The sequence below is a fragment of the Nicotiana sylvestris genome, chromosome 2, assembly GCF_000393655.2.
Source record: "Nicotiana sylvestris chromosome 2, ASM39365v2, whole genome shotgun sequence".
Taxonomy (NCBI): Eukaryota; Viridiplantae; Streptophyta; class Magnoliopsida; order Solanales; family Solanaceae; genus Nicotiana; species Nicotiana sylvestris.
Genome location: NC_091058.1, coordinates 174,973,876 through 174,980,915, shown reverse-complemented (window position 1 = coordinate 174,980,915; position 7,040 = coordinate 174,973,876).

Here is a 7,040-nt window from a genome sequence, read left to right as displayed (position 1 = left end):
GCGCGCCGCAGCAGTGTTATATTGATATTGAGGCCGAGAGCCTGGGTGATTATACTGAGATTGATATGAGGCCGAGGGCCTAGATTTGATGCTACGAGATGGCTTGATATTGCGCTTGGGCTGTAGGAGCCCCTCCGGAGTCTGTACACACCCCCAGTGAGCGCCGTCGATGATAAATAAAATAGACGGCTCGGGCTGCACGCCGCAGTGGGTACTAGAGAGTACCATCATATGCATTGCATTGCACTCATGCATTTGTTTTTATCTGTTATACCTGTCTCAGTATTTGGTACTCTGATTTACTTGACTTGTTGCTTCACTATTTGTTGTTCTAAACTACCAGTTATAGTTTCCTTTGTATTTTTCCTCGATTTCTTATTCTCAGCCTTTATTTATGTTTATTACTCACTGGGTCGGAGTACTCACATTACTCCCTGCACCTTGCGTGCAGATCCCGGTACACTACAGGCTGAGTGAGGATTTGTTTAACTGAGCAGTAGTATCCGGGAGTATTGAGGTAGCTGCATGACGTTCGCAGCCTTGATCTCTCCCCTCTATCTCTATCTTTTATTCCGCATTTTTCCTAGACAGACTTGTAATAGGTGGATATTCTGTATTAGAGGCTCATATTCGTGACACCGGATTCTATTGGGCTATGGTGTGGAATTTTAGTTGAATTTTCGTAGGTTTTATTATTAATTATACACTTGAGAGTGATGACTTAGTAAATTCTCTGTGATATTTATCTATAATCTGAATAAGAATTTGGGATAATGTTGTTGAATGGTCGGGCTTGCCTAGCAGTGTGTTGGGCGCCATCATGACCGGGGTTGGGGTCGTGACAATTTTGTGTTACAGATTATGAGGCCTACATATAGACCTCCTCGAGGAAGAGGAAGAGGAAGAGGAAGGGCATCTGCCGAAGGCAGAGGGAATAATATTCTCGCCTAAATGGGAAGCCAAAAATTAATTGCTGCTAATATAGCAGGAGGTAATACGGATCATCCTTTATATAAGGAATTTATGAATTTATACAATCCAAGAAAGACGAGGGTATATCATCTAATGTACCAACCTATTCCTCAGTTATATCAGAGGATAGCAATGAAAACCTTGAGGTTTATAACCGAAAGGATACAAAAGAGTTAATAATTCTTTTGGAACAATCCGACCTTAAATGGAAGGATAACCCATGGCAATTAATGACCGGATACTTTGATACAGCGTCATATGCTACTCCTGCTTATAAATACAGGATGCACTATGAGATTATACTCTCAACGATGGGATCAACTGAAATTCAGCATTTTTATCCTGCCAATACCAAGAAAACTTATAGTTTTTCAAAAATTATCATCAAAAAGGTTATACATGCAGATGAATGGGGTACAAGTACCCTTAAGGATCGAGAATATACTCATCCTGATCAGAAAGTCTTAGTTAAATTTAATTATTGGGACTATGTTGAAAGTTTTAATAAAACTTTCCTCTATGAGAATCCTAATAGGAAACACTCATGGTTCATTAAGCTATGTTCTAATATGAACAATCAGCAAATTCCAAATTGGTTCTTTAAATGGTGGAAGTCATATGGTCCATCATTTGAAATACTTCCTCCTCTATTTAAGAGTTTATATACTCAATGGGTAGATATATCTCCCAAGAATATTTCATTACAAAAAGATAATATCTTTTACGATGGAATTGCCGTTATGTATTTTTCATAGAAGTTTCTATCCCTTGGATTATGAAATGGGATGTAGAAGTTGGTTATACCAACGAAGGAGTTCCTTGCCTCCAAAGAATTGTTTATAACAAATTCTGGACAAAGTTAATTCAAACAAACCAGCAGGAAAAATTATTTGTTGAAAAATTAATTCAACAGATTAAAGACAAAATTTATGAGTATGTCAAACACGAAAGGACAGATATCAATGAAGGAGAAATCAACCCTTTCCAACAGGTTACCAAAAAGCTCCAAATGAAGAAGGGAACCATATCCAAAAAAGAAATCCTCGCTTCATACTTCGAGAAAATAAAGAAGGATCTTGCAAAAAAATTTGAAGCAAGAATAGGGGATGATATATCTATGAGCTCACTAGCAACTACTTTAGATGAAGGAGTATGTGTAGCAGGAGAAGCACAAAGTACTTCTGATACAGAAGTAAACATGGAAGAAATTGAAGATTTTCTTGCAAAATTGAAGGAAATCACATAAGAATTTTCTGTAAGGATAAACGACAAAGGGAAAGATAAGGCATGAAGAATAAGAAGGCCCCATACAATGAATTATTGGGGTAATAAAAACAACTTTAATAAAGTAAAGGGTCCCTCCATCATTGAAGGGAATCTGCTTTTATAAAGCAATATGTCCATTTGTAATTATAGACTTTATCTTTTTATCTTGTCGGCCACACCTATAATTATTTTGTCGATCAATTCTACTTTTTAGTTTTGTTTGTTTGTAGACTGATCCATTATATAAGGATCATTTTTCATTCTCTAGAGGCAGGGGTTAGCGAAAGCATTAGCTCTGCCTTTCTCTCTAGTTTCTCTCTCCACTTGAAAAGAACTTTTCTATAATATTTCCTATTTTAAAATAAAATCAAAAAAGGTTGCTTGGCCACAACTAAAGGTCTCTGGTCTGGTACTGTTCTTCTCCTTCCCTCTTCTATTGTTGCAAGTATTGTTAGCCTAAATGATAGGCTAAACAAGTAAGTGTTAGACTTGGTTTTCGAAGGTTATTTACTATACATGCTTGGTAGTTAGGAGTTTACTGTGTCAACCCGATGTGGTTTTGGGTTAAGAACTATATAGACTAGGGAGTTACCAATCTCGACAGTAGAACTTGGTTAGGCCAACCTAACCGGTGGGGCTCATAAACCCGTTTAGGCAGGTGGCCGCTGAAGGGTTGTGATGAGCCTCGTGGTTTATGGTTTACTGTAGAGTTTAATAGCTGGCCAGGACTGGTGTTCTTGTAATTCATTTCCTGAGCCCCATTGAGAAACGATCCTGTACCCCCTTGATATTTAAGAATATGAGCAATAGAGACAAAGTTACTATTGAAATAATTTTTATTTATTATTTGTATTATATTAAAATCAATATTATAAAAGTGGATATTAAATTCAAGTAAACTAATAAAAAGTATATGACAACGTTAATATTAAGTATTGAATATACAATAGCAAAATGAGAAAAATCAAAATTTCTATCATAAAGAACAAAAAGGATAAAATTTATTTAAATTTGATATAAAAAAGTTTTTTTTAAGTATGATAAAAAATGTCCATGATGTGGATAAGGCCATATAACTGAAGTTTAATAGATTAAAAAAATTTAAAAAATCAAAATATTAATAAATTAGAGATAATGTGAGGTTATTTATACTAAGAATTAGTTTTAAAATAAAATAAAGTAAATATATAATGCTTAAAAATATTATTAATAAATTTAAACAATTTGATAATTTTTTGTATTAATTTTAAATAAAATAAATATTTATTTCAATATTAAAAATTGTACATCGATTTATATAATAATATTAAAGGATATAAATAGATTAAGATATAAAATAAAGAGTCATGTTAATGAAAGCCACATAAGAAAATAAAATACTATATATATTAGGTAACTTAATAGCAATAATAAAAAAATTAAAAATACTTAATATTAGAAATAGAAGGGAAAGACGATTTGAACTTGAGATTTAGATTAAAATTATGGTGAAACGCTCAAACTATGGATATGACTACAAAATTAAAGTTTTACTAGATAAAAAACTAAAAATTGGATAATAAATTAAAACTAAGGAAATACAAAATAAATATCTCGTGTGGGTAATTTTATGAACGAAAATTAAAGTCTATTTGTATCCTAACATTAAAAGAGAAAGAAAATTTAATTACACGTGATACAAAAAATAATTATAAGAAAATTCAATAGATTTAAAATATAATAATAAAAAATTATCTATTAATATTTTAAACTAATTCAAAGTTATAACTTAAAATAAAATGTGATATTATATATTTTATTTATTGGTAAAATATTAATGTAAAAAACTAATTAAAAATTCATAATAGGGAAGAGGATGTATAAAGAGGAAAATAGAGATAGTGTGAGAATATTTATACTTTGAATTAATTAAGTATAAGTATATTAAATAGTTAAATAATACTCAAAAATATTATTGAAAGATTTAATTGAAAATAGAGTTCCAAGTAAGAGGATAAAAGTACAAAAATAAATTAAATTTTAGGAATAAATTTTTTTATATTTATATATGTTTATCAAAAGGGTAATAAGCAAGATATGAAGTCAATTGGTAAGATAATAAAAGATCACATGAATATAATATTATTAAGTAATAGATAATGCAATAACTATAAGCAAATATTAAAGAGAGAATTGTTTTGGGTGAAAATGTAGAAGGATAAGACTTATTCGAATTTGCGGTGAAACATAAAGTGGTAGTAGGAATTTTGTTAAATAATATGCTCAAACAAGACATATCACAAATGTGATATGTTTAGTATTATTTAATATTGACCATAAAATAAAATACAAGTACTAAATCAAGGAGTTAGATTGTTAGGGATATAAAATAAAAATATAAATAAAAAGAAACATGTTATCTAGAAGTTTTAAATTTTAAGGTAATTCCAATAACTCAAATTCTAATTTGATATTTGTGTTCGCTCATTGTACGAGTACTAATACTAGTATTATATTAAAAGGAGAGTAGTATGCACTGTGGTTAAGCCAAGTGGCAAGCTAAAATGAAACCACTTGGCAATTTCTGGACAACATTAATAATTAGAAATTATAAATGAAAACATAATGAATGAAAGTAGTTTAATGAATCTTATACATAATCTAAATAGATCTTAGACAAATCTAATCTATATATCTATAATTAAATATATATGTATATATATATATATATATATATATATATATATATATATTTGTATCTATATATTGATCAACTCATAGATTTTCTTCTATATTAGCTAGAAATAAGGAGGTAAAAAATTAATTAAGAAAACTATAATAGAAAAAAATAAAAATATAGAGATACGTAAATTGAGATAATATATGACTATTTATATTTTGGAGTAAGTTAAAATATAAATAAAACTAAAATTTACTTAAGATATTAAGGATTTATTGAGTTTAAAATTTTAATAAATTCAAGCAACAAAATAAGATCTTATTAAAGTATACAAATTATTTATAAGGTAAGAAAAAAACTAAAGAATCAGTAAAAAAATATTTCAATAACAATAATAATGAAGTCATATTAATATTGATAAATCGGGCAAAACAATTATCTTATATGTAAATATTACTACAACATTTAGATATAATGTGTTCAAACAATTAAGAAAATACTTTTGTATGATTAATATTTGAATTGAGTACAATTAGTTTAAGTTTGAAAGCATAACATAAATTTTTTAAAATGCGGTCCAATTTAGAAAATATAATGATTAAAAAATATTTGAATTTGAGATGAGAGAGTTATTTAATTTTTATCTATATTATATTAGAATGAGTGTGATAGAAATATATATTAAATTCGAACAAGCTAATAAAAATCCACATGACAATGTAATAATATCAGGAATTGAATAATACAATATTAAAAATAAAGACTAAATAGAGAAAAAATAAAAATTCATATTTTTTATCATAAAGAAAAGGGGTAAAACTAATTTAAATTTAAGATAAGAAAGTCTTTTATATTGTAATAAGAAAAGTCATAATATGGGTAAGTCCACGTAACTCAAGTCTAATATACAAAATCAAAAACTAAAAATATTGAATAATAAAAATAAATTAGAGATAATGTGAGGATATTTATAAATCACGAGCTTAGAAAATAAAATAAAGTAAATACATAATACTTAAAAATATTATTAAAATTTAAATAATTTAAAAATTTCAAGCAATATTTTAAATCAAAATAAATATTTATTTTATGATTAAAAAATTATATATTTATCTATATTATATTAAAGAATAGTAGTTGATAATGATATTAAATAAAGTTACAAGTTAATGAAAAGCCACATAAAATGTAGTAAGACTATATATCAGATTAAAAAATAGCAAAATTACGTTAAATTACTAAAAAATTACTATTTGAAATGAAAGGGAAAAACTATTTGAATGTGAGATTAGAGTTCTTCAAACTATGATGAGAATGCTCAAACTATGGATAAACCACAAAATTGAAGTCTTATTTATGAAAAATAAAATAAAAAATAAAAAATAAATTTCTATATAGGCAATTTTACTAATAAAAGTTAAAAATTAAATCTGTATCTTAAAACTAAAAGAGAAAGAAAATTTACATAAGTAAATAATATGACAGTGAAAATATTGCTACAACATTCAGATATAATGTGTTCAAAATAATTATAAAATATTTTTTTATGATTAAAATAAAATTTTAATATAGGTAATTTCACTAATAAAAATTAAAAATTAAATTTTCATCTTAAAGCTAAAAAGAAAGAAAATTTAACTGCAACTAATACAAATTAATTATAAGAGAACTCAATACATTTGAAACATATTAACCAAATAAATTAATTCAAAGTTACAATTTAAAATAAAATATTATATTATTTTGGTTATAGGTGAAATAGTAATATAAAAACTAATTAAAATATTGTAGTAGAGAAGAGAGTGTATAAAGAATAGAGGTAGTGTTAGGATACTTATACTTTAAATTAAATAAAAATAAATAAATTAAATAATTAAAATATATTTTAAAATATTACTTATAGATTTAAATGATTAAAAAATTTCGAATAAGAGGTTACAAGCATATAAATTTAAATGATTAAAAAATTTCGAATAAGAGGTTACAAGCATAAAAATATACCAAATTTCAAGAATAAAACATTTATATTTATTAAGGACTATTAAAGGATAATAAGCAAGACATTAATTTAATTATTAAGCTAATAAAAACTTATATGATAGTATAATAATATTAGTTAATAAATAATACAATAACTATAAGA